The sequence below is a fragment of the Lissotriton helveticus genome, chromosome 10 (genome assembly GCF_964261635.1).
Source record: "Lissotriton helveticus chromosome 10, aLisHel1.1, whole genome shotgun sequence".
In the NCBI taxonomy this organism is placed as follows: Eukaryota; Metazoa; Chordata; class Amphibia; order Caudata; family Salamandridae; genus Lissotriton; species Lissotriton helveticus.
In genome coordinates, this window is record NC_136071.1 from 347,312,793 (window position 1) to 347,330,764 (window position 17,972).

Sequence of the window (17,972 nt, forward strand, 5' to 3'; positions counted from 1 at the left end):
GAGTCGCGTCCACCATCATGGCGAGCTTTGGGCAAAAATGGCTGCCTCAAAGCTCAGAAATTTTCAGAATCGGGGGCGTGTTTTTATGTTTGAGTGACGGATGACGTCACAGGTAGAAAGAAGGTAAAAAAACACGCCCCGATTGCGAAAATGACCGGGCTTAAAGGGAGTGAAGCCCCTCTCCTCCAATGGCTGGCCTCTGTTTAGGAAGCCAGCCAATGGAGAAGAGGGGCGGGTTCCAAGCCCCCTAACTCCAAAACATAAAATCTTCGGGACTCCGCCCACTGCTTCGCAGTGCGATGGTCCCTCGACCTAAAAACTGCCGGTGCTCAGACCCCTTGAGATCCGGCCCACTTAAAGCCCTGGTCGCCCAGTATAATGACATCAGAAACACAAATTTGAAATAAGAACTACTTTTCAATTGTAAGGTCTCTTGTATTGTCTGAGGCGTGAGTCATTTTCATGATCAGCTCGTGCTTTAGCTCTCAAGGTTGAAGTGTGGTTTATTTCTCAGTAAAACAGAGGCAGAGGTTGTGGCCTTATGGCTAGAGCTAGCCTACCGACTTTGGCGCTGTGGTGCCAGGTTCGAACCTCGGCGTCGGCTCAGCTTCTTGTGTTTCTGGGCAAAATCACTCAATCTCCACGTGCCTACCAAAACATATATACAAGGTAACTGGTGCTCATGTAAAGTGCTCCAATACCTTTGAGTCGAGTTCGCGCTATAAATCTGCAGCAAAAAAACATAACGCCGAATGATTCAAACATTGGTTACATAGCACCATGTCGCGCAATAATGCCATACGCTGTAAAGTAGGTTAGCACTCTAGTTCTCTATGAGATCGCTGCAGGACAGTAGCGGCTCTCTGTCTTCCAGCAGGTGGCGCTGCACACGCGGCTGTCAGAACCCGGATCTAGCTGTAGCCTCTCAGAAAGAGCCTGCAGCTCTGGAGACCGCTGTTTGCATGCAAAGCCTGACAAGACGGCTGCGCGCATTCGGCGGGGGCGGTCACTTCCTTGTCAGCCCGGCGTCCTTTCCGGAGCGGCGCTGGTGGTCACTTCCGGGGTGGCCGGTCCGTTGTTTTCCGGGGTGGGTCCTTCTCTTTCTAGCTAATTGCATTCTTTATAGTGGGGGGCGTCACTCAGCCCCTCCTGGTAGCGTCTCCAAACTGTCAGTCACTGTAAACTCGCTCTTCAATTAGCTCACATAGCCTTCAGTTTGCCAGTTCTTCAGGTGCTGATGCAAAGCAGGGGCAATCGGATTTACAACACCGTCAGTCGGGAAACGACAGGTAAGTGCTGTCCTATGACCCCTGAAGTATTATGACGAAACGCCGGCATGTATGTGGTCACACCTGATGAAAGAATAGACATCTTGGTGTACATGTGCAGCAAAGAGGCGGGTACCGTGCGGCACACGCGTGTGTTCACCCTTCATTGTAAACTGCCTGTCTCTTAATGAATTATGAATGACTTCTTTTGAAACACTTGGTACACAGAGTTAAATGGAAAGCTATAAAGTGTTAGCAGTTTGTGAAACTATGACAGCATGTGCAGTACTCGGTGCCTCGTGTACAACGCCCTGCACTTTGTAGAACTTTCATATTTTCATTCATATGATACTAAAACATTATTCGCAAGAAAGCCTTCAAACTTATTTATAAAGCTAATTTAAGCAACCGAAACTGATGGACGAAAACGTATCCATTTGAAGGAGGCTTCTCATTATTTCTTCTCAGCAAGTTGGGAGTTCTGACTTTCAGAACGGGAATCGATAAAAAAAAATAATTTTCATCCCCATGGCCATGATAACAACTGCGCCAATTATTTATTTATTTATTTATTTATTTAACAAACTGTACTGATGTCTAATGACCTGTACTTGGTTATTCTATCAACTGTGTCATGTTTGCCTCTCGGTGTAGGTGTACTGTTTGCATCCAGCTTTTGTGTTTGTTTATCAGGCATTGTTTTTTGTGCATACAGAAGCTTACCGGACTCGTTCTGCATTTATTGCATCACTCTGCCTTATTTAACACATATTAACATACATTACAGTTTTTTCTTTGATAATAACAATAGATAGCATATTACTCCGTGTCTGCATATTTGAGTTATGCCATGCTGTTATTTCGTGGACATTAGTTATAAATACAGGGTATTTAAGCACACAACCTCATTGCATAGGCCAATGGCATGAAGCAGTGAAGAGCAAGATGACCCCGAACCATCTCATTTGTACGATGGTAGTAATGTGATTTGACCTTTGACTGTGGTAATGCCTGGATCTGATTATTACTGCATTTGCTCCAGATAATGTTTTGTTGGACCACATTTATAATCGCTTCTGTGACATAAATATATATCCAACAAGTTTAAGTAACTTGTGCTATGTAATTTAAGTATTGTGTGAAAATGGTTTCCTTCTAGTGGGCATACACACTATTTCCACTACTGGCTTGTGTAAGGGATACATTGCAGTCCCTTTAAAATTGGCCATTCATTAATGTTGATTGCCTTGAGTACTTTCTTTGCTGTCACTGGTGCATTTTTTATATTTGTTTTTTTAAAGTTTCAAGTTGACTGATTTTACGATTCACTCCACCGGTCACATGCCTATAACATTTTGTGACCTAAGCGAACTTCCAATGGTAGTGCAAGAGTGTTCAGGACTACTATGGTCCCCTTTGCCTATGTCCCCACTGTTCTGATTTAAACCCCACAGTCCTGAATATTATTGTAGCTCAGCCCATCACAGGGGATAGACTTTATGAGTATCTTGTGTCGACAAGATTGGACTTATGCATTGTCTTTTGGGTCAGTCAGTAAAAACTTTATTTCTCATCTTTTGTGAAGCATAAAAACTACATACATAAATCAAAAACACCAATACATTTAAAAAAAGAGATAATAAAAGAAATATATAATACAAATTCATGTGTAAGCACATTTTGCCCAACTATTTTGTTTTCCTAGAGTACTCCGATATCATGGGCCAGGAAACAATACAAAATGTATCAAACTAATTATCAATCTATTATATCATCAATCACTCATAAAACCATATTAAGATGATACATACATAAATACAATTATAAATGGTTACCTCTAAAAATAACTAAAATAGAAACCCTCTCAGCTCTGACGCAATCCCCTTCGTTTCAGTACAGCCCACAAGAAGCTTGCTACAGCATAACAAACCAATGGATCATCAAGTTGTTGGAGAAAGAATAACGCTGGTCGACACTGGATACAATTATATTTACACTGAAGGGGGGCTATGGTTCTTTTCCTTTGGGGTGCAAAAGAACAATATGTGCATTTCAGACTAGATAGAAATCCGTCACAAGGGCATTAGAACAGCTCATTTGTAAAGTGTGTATTTACGGGGAAACCCACCCTAAGTGGTATAAGTGTCTCCTGAAGTCAGAAATAAATGCTAATATGAAGAGCTCCACCCACTATCAAATAGATGGAAACAATAGACTTAGGGGCCTATTAGGATGGTGGGCGGATCTGAGTCTACCCGCCATCCTAACCGGAATGGGACCACCCGCCTGCCATGCATCATCATGCATTATCATGGTGTGACCGCTCTGGCATTTTGATATTGCGGCGGGTGCTGCTGCCTGCAGCACCCGCTGCAATGGTAAAAGGCTGTGTTGTGCATTTCCATGCACTATGTGGCAGGCACTGCGCGGTGCCTGCCACCTTCTGCATGGACATGTAGGGGGGTACCCCCCAAGTGCTCCCCCCCACTCCTCCGGGGCTCGCAACGGGCCTCAAAGCAAGTCCCTGCCAGCCTTTCCATGGCAGCATCGCCGCCATGGAAAGGCCTTAAAATCCAAACATCATAATATGGATGGCAGTGCCTGCTTGGCACCGCCACCATATATGAGCCCCAGCTTCGCCCAGTTGGCAATCTTAACGATTGTCAACCGGCGGAAAATCATCGGACGGACTTTCCGTCCGCCGCGGTACTCACCACCATCGTGATATGGCGGTGGGTAATTCACGTTAAGATGGCGTGGCGATCGTTACGCCATCATAATCAACCCTCTTAATGTTTCAGAATTACAATATTTAAACTCTTTTGCTATGAGTGCAGTACACATTGGTACTTGTCTCACATTTCTCTACACACTGTTGACATACTTTACCCCACAACGAAACCAAAAATCCACAGTTGCTAATTAAATCATTTTGGTATGCTACAGTATGTTGGCTTTGATTTTTATTTTTAGTGCCGGCCAATATGTATTGATTACTCAAGTATGTGCAGGAGCTGGGATGGTTCAATAATTACTCAATTTTAAGGGCGGGCAAGATGCCCATTAGGATATCGCAATTTTGATAAATTCTGTAAAATTGTACAGTTTCAAACCTTTCACGAGTGCAGCATCGGTACTTTTGGTGCTGTAAACAAAAAAAAAGCACGGGGAAGGGCCCACCGACGTCTAAATGCAAGTGAGTTTGAATACAGAAATGCTTCAAATCAAGAAAGTACAGCAGCAATGTTCAATTTTACTGATGCAACAGGTATATGACTTTTAGGAATACCCAGTGCTTTAAATGGAAAAAAATAAGTGCAGGTACTCACCAAAAAGAGCAGTGGGCGGAGTTAAGGGCGGTGCTAAGGTGGGACAAGGGGCGGGGTTAGCTTTTTGACTTTGCCAAGGTTGTATGCACAAAATCTGGATGCATTGTTAGAATGTCGGATGTATCTGTCCATTAGTTACCTCACTAATAACTATATATATGGCACTTAATTATAAGTGTTTATTACTACCCAAAGTAGGCTTTTTTAGCATCCTTGAAATAAGAAAAGATGGAGGAAATAACAGCGAGGTTCTAAATATATGCCTTCTTGTTTGCAGGCAGGTCGTTGCTGCAGGGTCATAACTCACTCAGCTATTTTACAAGGATCTTAACTTTTGACCTGCAGGTAACACAAGGCTCTATGCGACAAAAACTGTAATGTTTCGATTTGTTCTGGATTCCGTCCATCAATTGTGTTTCTTTTGCTCAGTTTGTGCAGCACACACTATACATGGTAGTTATTTATCAAGATAACCATAAAGGAAATGTGACTTCATCAAATGTTATGCTGTGAAGAAAGGCGCAGCAAGATACTGTAAGGTGACCAGTAGAAGCTCTATCGTTTCTTTTGTGAGTTTGTATGCGTTTGGTATGTGTTTAAATTGTGTGTGTGCATGTTGTATGTGTGTGTCTACCAATGGAATGTGTGTGCTGTGTGTCCGTGCTTGTGGTTTTCGCAAGTGTTTGCATGTGCATGCTTGGGCATGAATGTTTGGTGCATTTACATCAGCAGTATGTACTCATCTCTGTCCGTGTATTATCGTTTGTGTGCATGTATCCGCTACTGTGTTGTGTGCGCTAGTACTGTGTTTGCCTACGGTGCTTGTCTATTTGTGGAATGTGTGTTTTATTTGTGCAACAGTGAAATCAAGCATTTCATGAACATTTTGTTTAAAAAAAAAAAAAAATTGAAGGGTATCCGAAAAGTGTGTTCTTCCGAGTGAGCTGCGTTCATTCCTGTGACTCACTCTGAAGTACCAGCCAGAGTTCAGTGCCTTCCCCCAGCTTGTTTTCTCAACCACGTACACAAACACTTGCCACTTATCCAATATACAGAAACACGGTTCAAAACAAGATAGAGTTTTAGAAAATATAGATCAAGTTGTAATTTTCAGCCAGGGACGCACTCATTTAATAAGTGCTGCAGAACGGTGCCCCCCCCCCAGGGCAGACCGGGAGGGGTCCAAGGCCGAGAGGGGCAGGCCAGCTGGCGTCTGTCCCCAGGTGCGCTTAATGTGCCGCTGTTAGAGAACACATAACCCCACTTTTTTTATCTGTTCTGTTCACGGAATATTCAATCCTGTTCAGTGCATCCCGCCGCCACCCATTAGATTTTACAGCCCCATCTCGGCCCCACTGTGAAAGAACAATGGATCCGATAAGCACTCTGCAGACCCCCCCTCCCTCCCCGCTCTGAAGACTTCCAAAGCACCTCACGCTGGTTCCTGGTGAGAAGCGCTCCTGTGTTTAAATCCGTGCAGACAGTGCTTGTTAGAGGAGCTGCAGTCTGCAGAGGTAGTGGAGGTGATAAAGGAAGCGCTGCCTGGGCGCGCTGCCTGGGCTGAAGTCCGGTCCCATGAGTACCGGTACTCTCTTCCTGCTAGGAAAAAGTACCGGTACTCAAGGAGAGAAAAGGAAAAAGTGCCAGTACTCAGTACCGGTGAGTACCGGCCCATTTAAAGCACTGGGAATACCTTTGTAGGAGAGGTAATTTTGGGAAACTAACATAAGGATTAGAGCGGGGGAAGGACTGGCTGCTTATCCTTTTATCTGAGTACTACTGACGTTGGTAAAATATTTGAATGTTTTTTGACTTGCACGAAAAACCTTTGTTCTCACACTGCACCCCAGTATCCTCCCACAGCATCATACAGAATGTTTTAAAAACCTTTTAAATATGTTTTTCAAGCGTTAAACCATCAGTAAGACATACAGTAAACTTGCATCCAGCGTTTGAACACAATAGTGGTCAGGTAATTGAAGCAGATTATCAATTCCACAATACATATTAATCACATATGGGAAACAGCCTTTACAACTAGGTTTTTACCACATTGTAACTTTACCACACATTTTTTATTTAGCATGTCTGTGTATGTTTTTACAACACATGCTTTTACCACGTACTTGAGGTATGTTTGAGGGGTGTGGAGGTCTCTACCCCCAAATACTTTGTTTATAAACAATGCGTGGTAATGGCATATGTTGTAAAAGCATAAGTGTTGTAAAAAAATGTGTGGTAAAAAAAATGTGGTTTAGGTATGAAAAGTATTTACCTGTGTTGTTCCATCGTACAACCATCACATATATATTTTTCTTCTTTAAGAACAAGCTATTGTAGTTGTTATTACTGTACCTGGAACTTAAAGCAGGAGTGAGGGGCGTGCGATTCACAAACTATCTCAGTGAGTTGCCTTCTTGCCATTCAGCTCCTGAAGGGGAAAAGGAATTTTGACAGGAAACCAGCCTTGTTTCCCATACCTTGTTTGTTCTCTCTTAGTATGATCATAATTGCCTCCCAGGTTCACACTATATCTTGACACTCTTCTTCTTTGTATCTCTCGTTAGCAGCACACCTTTGTATTACACCCAGTTTAGCAACCCCTCTTTTCCAGCAATTATTGCCGAGTCCCATGTTATTTGACGTTTGTCTAGTAACAAGGTAGGAAGAATAAACTTACTTGGCACTATATTTTTTGTTATGATGGGGGAACATTGCCAGTACACAGTTATCTGATTGGACGACTTGTCCATCTATGTCTCTCTCAGGGCATCTTGTTATTTCTGCCAGAATACTGCCAAATTCGGGCAGGAGCAAACGAAAGCAAACAAATCTGCTCCTTCCTCATTTCATCTAGGCACTGCACCTTGGCTCATGGAAAATATGTATTGATTTTTGTGGGAAGTAATGTAGGCTCTGTGTTTCACATAGAAGTGAATCTATGTGATTTTGGCATTCCGAGATTCATGATGGTCGATTCTTAGGATGTCTTCCCACACTTGCCCACTAATCTGCCTGCCCAGGTCCTCCCCCCATCTTTCTCTCAATGTATCCGTTGTCATTTTGACTTGACCTACTAGTGCAATAACCTAACCGAGACTGCTTTGAGATCAAGAGCGATAGATTCAAAGCTTCCTACCTGAAAACTAAATTGCTGGACTACTTTTTCATTAAATAAACAAAGAAATCATTTCCCGTGATTAATACTTGTACTCCTTCATGGCATGAAATCTCCATCTGCTCCTCAGTGGCAGAAGATGAAGTGACGAGCTCCAGGCTCCAATTTGAGTTCTTTCCAGTTGTAGTAAAAGCATATCATTCCAACAGGCCATTAAACGAACAGGTTCGATTCTGGATTGAGCTGGTTGCTAAAGGAGAAAATAAAAATATTTGCTTCTTTAGTGTAGTTCTTGATTAATGGGTTCTTTTTGGAAACGACCGGTCCCCAGGTTCTTAATAAATAGTTGCTAAGCACTCTTGCAGACGCTGATGTCAAAGTTCTTGTTACATTTAGGCCCAGTAAGGCTAATCTCCCAATTATAAAGTAACTTCTAAAACAGATAGGGTACTCTCATTTCAAACGTGCTTAAAGCTCAATGGGTGCTAAAGTGTCAGCTAATCTGCCGTTTCTCCTGTAGCAAGCATGTCCAGTTAGATTGGTGTTAACTGTTGTGAATAGCTCACCCTTACAGGCCCGGTTCGATCTTAGTTTATGGCACCATGAACCACCCCATCCTTTGTATAGGGGGCTGCTGTGGGGTTGGTCTTATCCTATTTTGAAATTAACCTTTGATCTGGTGCATCCAGTGCTTAATTTGAGCAGGTGGTTGGCGGTGGGGTTCGCTGGCACTGTTTTTGAGCCCAGCACTGTTTTTCACAACAGATATTTTCTGTGGGCTTGAGAGGGAAAAACAAATCAGAATGATTAAAAACCCTCTCGCAAAAGGAGAAAGCAGGAGCCTGCAAGTGTGAGATTAAGGGACAGGGAGTGTCTGGTAGTGGATTAAAGAGGCATGCGCTGGAATTAAGACTACCAGCCAGTGGTGTAACACAGGCCCCACATCTCCCGCAGTGTGGGGAGGCCCCCGAGTTCCAGGGCCCCCCCTCTGCACAGTAGTCAGGCCTTAGAGCTCTGTATTCAATCCAAAGCGGGGGCCCCTCCATGTACCTTGCAGGGGGGCCCCATCAATCTTCGTTACGCCAGTGCTACCAGCCTTGATACTTGGTGCACCAATGTTTTATTGAACTTGCTGTGGGCTTCTGACCAGAGCTTCAGTCGTTAAGATGTTTTTTTATTTATGTACACAAATTAAGCACTGGGGGCACCACAAGGGTCACTGCTGTTGGTACTGGTATTCTTAGTGCACCTGTGTAAAAAAGTAAGAGGCTCCTTTATACAAAATAGTAATTTATTTGAAGTTGAATGGAAGAAGCACAGCACATCTGTTAGGCTGAAGATGCAGGAGATAAATCAGTTGGAGTAGAATCTGGAACCAAGGATGTAGGATGCAAGCACGCATCACACATTCCAGGTTCCAGCACAATGGGGTAAATCGCAGATAAACAAGCACAGGAAAAGCAAGAATGCAACACATCTTATCCCTATAAAAGAAAATTTAGCACAGATACCTACTAGGTATATTCTTAGGTCTAACATCAGATTTGACCCTAGAAGCAACGGACAAATCTTTATGGGGAAAACCCTGGGAAGACCCATTAACTTTCACATGAGGAGATACATTAACCTGCGCACAAGATGGTGATGGAAAAGAGTTAGAGGAATTGGGACATCTTGCCACCCTACGAACATTCCAAACTCTACCATCTTGTGTGGCAACACTGTTTTTGAACACTTTGACCACCTTAATAGGAGGGAAAAATTTAGAGGATCCTTTAACCAGAAAACCAGGTTTTTTCACCCTCACCCACTCACCTACAACAAAATCATGAAGTTTGACATTCATTTTTGAATCAAATACATCTTTCATACATTGTTGCTTATTTTCAACACGCTTAGCAGAAGAAGCACAGCACATCTGTTAGGCTGAAGATGCAGGAGATAAATCAGTTGGAGTAGAATCTGGAACCAAGGATGTAGGATGCAAGCATGCATCACACATTCCAGGTTCCAGCACAATGGGGTAAATCACAGATAAACAAGCACAGGAAAAGCAAGAATGCAACAACCTGGTCAGTTTATTTGACCTTACTGCAAGTCGTTAGGCTTTAAGTGTGTAAGAGTGAATACTTTCTATCTGCTCTTGAAAGCACCTCCAGACCCAGACCCTTTTGCATTTCTATTTGAGAGCAAACTTGTGCTGAAGAGTGGAAACATTTGGTTGTTTAAAGAGAATACGAACAGTATTTGGGGTGACTTTAGACCGGGATATGCCTTTTAAACTGCAAATTGCCGGTTTATTAAAAAAGAATGCAGTTTTCAGTGTTTGATAAATTTAAGTGCTGCTTTCCCTGAAGCGCTCTAATTCTTGTTGTAAGAGAAACAACTAATTTGATTGTGAATTATTGCTTTTCCCTGTATGTCAAACTCCATAAACTGGTGAAAAAGTAGCACTTTGCACATAATATGGGGGTGCCTAGTTTGAACTCTAAGGAAACAACCAGCGGCAAAGCCAATAAATAGGTTTGGCATTGGCATACTGGTCCAACTGAACATTTTTCTAAACCAATTTTATGCCCCCCCCCAAATAAGAATAATTAAAAAAAAAAAACTTGTTCACCTTTGCGTGGAGGCCATATGCGTGCAATAATGATTATGAAAATTTAAAAGAAAGGGGGTCTGTTGTGTACTTTCTTTATTCTCTTATCATTTACTGTAAATCACTGAGGTAGCTATTAGGACGATGATGATGACGATTGACTCTGGGTTACAGAGCTTTGCATACATATGTATCTTCGGTCAATAAAATTTGTTTAAAATTTTTTTTTTTAAAGAAACATTGCATATAATTTTAATAGAAGAACACAGGTGCTTCCTAGCGGACGGAGGTATTTAGAGTAGCGATAGAAAATATTTTTAGTTAAAAGGCAAAGGTCAGAAAAATATTATTTATATTGATGCAAAGAACATGTCATCTTGAATGTAATAATTTTGTAGACTAGAAAACACAAATAACTGAAAGGTTAAAAATGGGAAGGAAAAAAGCATGAGGTAGAATTGGACAACAGACTTGGTACCGACATGCACTTTTTTTAGGCAGATGTGCACACCTGATTAGGTAAAATGCAGTCACTCTTAGTGTAAGAGAGCCAATGGCTGAATTGGGCTGACCCATTGTTGTGTGCCGTTATCTGCGGTAGGCGGCAGCAAAATGTGATTGACAGTTGAACTGGCCTATTGATGAAGAGACCAACCTCCATTATGTATAGAATTAAGTAATTTTCATTAGAATTTTTTTGGCCACCTGAGGCTGTTTACAGTTGTCTCCAGCCTTGACCTAAAAAAGTGTGCCTGTCGGATGTTAGATGGCTCCCAGTGCCGAGCAGGATTCAGTTTTAAGATGGCCTGTCCAGTATAGAATTGTGTGATTTCAGCCCTTACCTAAAATAGGTTATTCTTAAAGTTTACTAAATTCCAACTTTCCTTGAAACAAGCTAGCCTTTTACGTAAATGTGTCTCAACTCTACAACAAGACATTTAACAGTTTGAAATTGAGCTGTTTTATTATTTTTTCATCGTGGACTAGTCCAGAATCTAGCAGCCAATTCGTTTTTTTGAATTTACTGCACTGTAAACATGTTCAATCTGTCAGTGACCTTTTGCTTGCCCCATACTTAAGAGAGAAACCCATTCTATGAAGGATTTTTGGACACATTGGTCATTTTCGGTCATCTTCTAGAAAAGCATCCTTTGTTATTTTGGATTTGTTGCAGCACCATTGAAACGATCCTTTCACTTACAAGTATTATTATGCAGTCCTTCCAGTTTCCTGCGAACTGATGGTCTGTCCCATTCGCTTAACACCCCAGTTACTCAGAAACTTAACGCATGGGACGTGATGTAGTTGCCTTTATTCAGATCATTGGCACAATCCATAAGAATGGGCTCCCCACAGATTCTCTTCCCCCAGCAAAGCTCAGTTCCCTGGACTTTGACATTTTGGGGCTGCTGGTGGGACTCCTTAGTTTCTCCTTACAGTAGGGTACATTCCTCACTCCTGGAAACATGTCAAGATTCTGCCCATACTGAAGAAACCTAATCAGGATCCCTCTAACTGGTCAAACTACAGACTGATCTCCATGCTTACCTTGTGGTCAGAATCATGGAAAAGCATATTAACAGGCAACTTTCTGCTTTTGTGGGGACCCGCAACTTAGTCCGACCTCTCACAGTCCAGATTCAGAGCGGGTCACAGTACTGAATCCGCCCTTCTATCACTCACAGTACATCTTAGGCGGCTCCTGGATGATTGCAAGGCCACAGTGCTGATTTTATTAGGCCTCGGCACTGCTTTTGATACTGCGTCACATGCCACTCTGTTTGAGAGTCTGTCCATTCTAGGTCTACATGGTGTAAAGCCTTATCCTGGATGGCATCTTTCTTGATTGACTAAACTTTCCAGCTCTCCTTAGCGAATATCTCCTCTACATGACAGGCCATTACCTTTGGGTTTCCTCAAGGCTCAGCCTTAAGTCTGGCCGTATTCAATATCTATGTCCGCCCACTGGCTGACCTGGTTGACCGCTTTGGCCTGACCTTCTTTTCCTACGCGTATGACACACTAGTATCATCTTGTCTCTGTCACCTGCTCAGGACTATAACTCTGAGGCCCTGAATTCCTGTCTGAATCGGGTTGCTTCATGGATAAACATGAACTCTCTGAAACTTAACAGAGAAAAGACTGAGGTATTGGTGCTGGGGAAAAAAACCCGTTCCTATGAGGCCCACAGCACTTGCCTGAAAACCTAGGCGCTCTTCCCACTCTGGTCCAAAAGGTGAAGAACCATGGCTTCCTGCTGGGAGAAAAACTGTCCATGAAGCACCAGGTTGTGAAGGTGCCTGCTACCTGTTTTGCTGTCCTGAAATGACTTTTGAAAATCCTGTGGATTCTTCCATGTACAGCCCAAAGGACAGTCCTTCAGGCACGCCTCTAGATTGGACTACAGTAATGTCCTCTGTTTGGTAGCTGATAAAGCCTCTATGAGAAAACTGCAAGTAGTCCAAAACTCGGCGGCCAGGCTACTCAACAGACTCCCAATGAGTGCATCGGCTTTGTCTCTTCTGCGGGAGTTGCACTGGCATAAGGTAGAGAAACTGATCCAATTTAAAGCCCTGTGCTTCGTGCACAGACCTAGATCCGGAGCTCGCCCCCCGATATCTCCACGGAATGGTGAGACCTCATCAACCAACGGGCTTGCGCCCTACATTTTAGTGATCACTCCTTAAGCACAGACAGACTCATATGTGAGGCCGGGCCTTTGTCTACCAGGGTCCTAAGCTCTGGAACAACTCCTGTAAACCTTGAGAAGCTGTACCTCACTGACTACTTTTCTGAAACAGTTGCACCCTCTCTGTCTCCAAGCATTGAGAAACCCTGTGTGGGTAGAAGTCGCGCTATATAAGCTTTAATAATAATAAAGGTTCTCTAATTCTTATTATAGTTCCCTTGTGGCTGGCTTACAGTAAGGTTCAGGAGACCTCTGGAAGACATTATAGCCATGGGTGTTTTGTATTTATGTTGCTGATTAGTAGTTTGTGCTTGTGAAATTCCTGAGTGGAACAGCTTGCTAGCTGTAGAGAAAAGACTCGGACTATCTTTGTGACAGGATTCCTCCGTGTTTTATTGTTGGAGTACGCTAGTACTTCTATTTCTTGCTTAAACTTGTTTTATTAATACTAAGAGAATAGCTATTAAGCTGACTGATCTGAGTAGTTCCAGTATTGAGAGTATGAACTCTGTCTTCCACAGACTTTGCTCTTGGGACTGCTTTGCTGAATTTGGAGTTTTCCGAAAAGCAGGTGCCTTGATGGGGCGATTTATCAGATGGTAACGTTTTGAAACCCGGGCAGGAGTTAAGGAGACCACAGCTGGCAAGCTATCTGAATTTAAGTACCTCCAATTAAGTTCAAGGGTATCGGCACACAGAGAAGTCTTGAAAGAGACCCAAGATATGAGCTTATTTTATTGCCTCTAAAGATAACTAGAGAGATTGCTAAATGGTATGACCTAATTTCCCAAGCAGAGGATGAGAAAACTCCACCACCCGATTCAGTTACGGTAGGAAGACTGCCTGGTGACCTGGAGAAAATTTGGCAGGCATCCTTTGGTTTGCTATATGGAACTGTGAAACCAGCTGTATTTAAAAGGGATTCTTTGTTTTCATTACACAAGGTATATCGAACTCCATATAAACTGGCTAAGCTTTCGGGGAGGCAAGACTCCAGATGCAAAAAGTGTAACTGTCTAATGGCAGATGATTTTCATTTGTTCCTGGAATGTCCTAGTTTGCAGAGTTTTTGGAATTATGTTAGTTTGACGCTTGATGAAATTTTGTAAGTTGTTTTTTGTCATTTCTTTATTATTTTTCTTTTGGTACACAACCAGGAGTGAGTGTGGAGGGGGATAGTGTAGGCTTAGATTCTACTTAGTGTTATTAGACAGACATGTGATTGAAAAGAAAAATGGGTCGAATCAGTGCCCCCAGACCATAGAGAATGGTTGGCACTTGTAAAGAAAGCTTGTCTTTGTGAAGCAAAATATCTGACTCTCAGTAAGAAAGAAAACTATTGGCTCCCAATGATTGAATGTTTTCGTTCCCAGTCTGAATAAGTCCAATGATTAAAACACCTTACTCTGCTGTTAATGGTTAAGGTGTGCAGTGTGACAGCCGGGAAGCCCAGCTGTGAGAGCTATGGTTTTACCATTGTATGGTGCTGGCCTGTAATATCTATCAAACTTAGGGTGATGTAGAAAAAATAAAATAAAAATGCAGATACCTCAATCAAAGGAAGGTAATCTTGCTGAGGGTGCAAATGAGCATCCAGCAGATGTATTGGATGCAATGGCAGGATTAAAAAAAAAAATGCTAAAGCCGTGGTCTTCAACCTTTTCTGTACTAAGAGCTACTTATGGTCAATGAAACGCATTGAGAGCTACTAATATTATTAGTGTTGTATAATTTCAATTTGTTTATATGTATAATAATTCAACCCAGCAAAAGCTTTCCAATGTAATAAGCTGGGCTGCACACAGGTGAGCTACTCAGAGGTAGCTGGAGAGCTACGGTAGCTCATGAGCTACTGGTTGAAGACCCCTTTTCTAAAGCATGACTTCGAGTTGAGGATTTTTAACATTCCTATGGAGGAAGTGAAGATTGAAGAGCCTGTCCCTCCGGCTTTCTTCCTACATTTCTAAGGGAGAGAGGGGCAAACATTATTTAGTTTCTGCTGTGTTTTGATTAGTTTAGAAATCTTGCTGTTATTTGGCAGCAAGTTGAAAAGATCCCTGCTCTTATATGTCTCTGTATGTCATGGTTCAGTGTGAAGAGGAAGAGTCTGTAGATACTCCGCTTTGTGTCGTTGGCCTATGTAGACAACCCTTTTGAAAGATCTGAAGGCTTTATACAGATGGCTAGAGCAGTGATTCTTAGCCTGTGGTCCATGGACTCCTGGTGGTCTGCAACTGCCACACAGTTCCATGACTGTTTACAAAATTAAATAATATTACAATAATAATAGAGTACATGAACATAAAAAAGCAAAATGAAATTTCTAAACTCTGTAAATTTGTAGATATTTGGAATTTAAGGCTAACACAAGCTGGTATCCTGAGCTGGCCTGAAAAGACACGTCAAGCATTGTTGCTTGCTCTTCTAGCTTATAAGACAGTGACTTTATTCAACCGTGTGCTGTTATGAAGTAAAGTTGTATAGTCTCATGTGAAATTACTTACAGACTTCACTACAAAAATATAATATTCCATTCATCTTATTTGACCTGTTTAATGGATAGACTGATTGATTGAGAATAGATAACTATTCCGTTTTTGTAAATATAGTTTACAATACTTTCCACATGTGGTGATCGATGTTTAGGCTATCGATTTTCCGTCATTAGTGTTCAGGATATTTGTAAGTGCTGTCCTGTGACCAATCTGTTTGACATAATTCTGAAGCTTGTTTTGCAGCATCCTGTTAATATCTAGGGAATGTTGAATTTTTTTAAGTGGAAATACTTGAGTGGCAATAGGGATGGCATGTAATGTAATTCCTTAAGTCCTTTAGTCCTATCTGATGAATGCTGATCAGAGGTATCCTTATGTATTGACAGAAGGATGAATGGAGAAGGCGAGAAATCCATTCTTTAGGTCTGGCTTGACAGCACAGCTGTTGCAGAACCATATGTGATCAACCTAAAAAAGAGCTTTCAGGTGTACTAGAGAGTTTTGGTGGTCAGGAGGACATGTTTTGATTGAGCAGAAGTTGTGTGCTTCCCCAGATATAGTGTCTTCCCTCTGAAAGCTGTAATCGTTTGTTTATCAAGTTGCCTGAGCGAGAGCTCCTAATTAGGTGTAATGGTTGTGTTACAACAGAGCTTGACATTTAGGTAAAAAACATGCCACTTCAATGCTATATGTCTCCTACATAATTGGATAGTTATTGTGTTTGTTCTTCTCTGGCAACAGCACAGATGGCAGGAGGGCACTCCTGACCAATGTGTTGCTGCATTACAGTCCCATCCACCTCCCCCTCTTCCCTTTCCATCGTCAATTTCAGATATACCTTAAGAAGGCATTCATTGAGAGACTAGTGTTTTTGTCTAATTCCTAGTTTTAAGGTTTATGTGCTGGAGAGACTTTTTTAAGCTCCTCTGCTCCAAAACGTTAAGTTAATTATAATTTTTAAAAATATTTCATTTACTTCAAATTTAATGCGTTTTATATATTACGTTAATTTACCTATTTAATATATCATTTGTATATGTACTGTTTCCTAAAAAGTCTTACTGCTCTTAACGCTACAATCCTTGAAGCCTACAAACTTCTTACTACCCTGTAACCCTACCCTTTTCTGAACCCTAAAAAAATTATTTCTAGCCCTTAACAGTACCCATCCCGATCTCTAAAAACTAGTTACTACAACTTAAAATTACCTGTCCATAAACCCTACAAACACCTTACTATTCCTTGACGATACCCTTCCCTGAACCCTATAAACCAATAACTGCCCCTTAATGCCACCATTCCTTGAACTGGAAAACCTTTTTACTACCCATCCCTTAATCCCTTACTACTCCATAACACAGCCATTCCTTGAACCATAAAAAACTCCTTACTAACCCCTAGTGCTACCTTTTTCTTAACCTTAAAACACCTTATTACCCCATGATGCTATCCTTCCTCGAACCTTGAAAACCCTAACTACACCTTAACGCTACCCTCCCTAGAATCCTAAATATCATCATTGCTATCCCTTAGCTGTTCTCATCCCTGATCCCTAAAAACACTTACACATTAGTGCTACCCTTCCCTTAAATATCCCTTTCTACTACTTAACACCAGTGGCGATTAGTGGAATTTGAAAGTGGTGCGGCTTAAGTGCAAGGAAGGAATTATTTTGAGCGAGTGAACCAGACATTCATTATGGGGTTGGGGGAGCTCCCCACGAGAAAATTTAGAAATTTGATGTAATTTTCAGCAATACTTCTGTGATAAATTGACCAAAAATGCAGTTCTTTTAGGCCTTTATAAAGGGAAACTCATAAAATATTACAGAGAATTTCTGATTTGCCGAATAAGTCTGACCTCTGAAGGGGGATTAGAGTACCAGGCAAACATGCTCGGGCTCTACCCTTTACAACATAAAACACATAACATAGGATCATAAACTTCCACAAACTTTAAACCATAGATGAGTTGTCTCAAGTGTTTGCCGATGTTGGAAAAGGAGTGCGTTAGCTGGTCTTGGAGAGCCATCACTTGAAAGGGCATCACTGACTTTGAACGCATGGCACTGAGTCTGCAATGCTGGGCATTGATAGTATCCTTCGTTGTCTTGCTTGGTGAGAACATCACCTCTCTTGCACAAACAGATTTATTCATAGTGATAGATCTGAGCAGTGGCAGGTGATGGAATTTGAAAGTGGTGTGGCGTAAGAGCAATAAATGAATTAAAGTGCAAACAAAGTCAATGGTTTTGAAGGGGAATGGGCGGTGGGATTCTCCCCCTGAAAATGCTTTATATAATGTTGTATTTTGGTACAATTTTCAGTACTATTTCTGGTGATAACTAGACCAAAAATACAGTTCTTATTCTGGCTTCAGCCTGTCACCCTCCCTCTAACCAGGGTGTGGTGTTAAGGGGAAGAACTCCTGACTTTGAACTGGGGAATCAGGTTCAGTTCTTGTTGTTGGCTGGG

At 41.9% G+C, this 17,972-nt stretch overlaps 1 protein-coding gene across 5 annotated transcripts in view; it reads left to right on the forward strand.

Moving 5' to 3' along the window:
• Positions 1-1,016: 1,016 nt before the first annotated feature.
• Positions 1,017-17,972, forward strand: part of SCAP (SREBF chaperone) — a 678,128-nt gene continuing 661,172 nt past the window's right edge. For all 5 annotated transcript variants that reach the window (XM_078662547.1, XM_078662552.1, XM_078662549.1 and 2 more), the window contains exon 1: positions 1,017-1,289. The gene's annotated coding sequence lies outside the window, so the exon portion shown is untranslated. The remainder of the gene's footprint in view (positions 1,290-17,972) is intronic.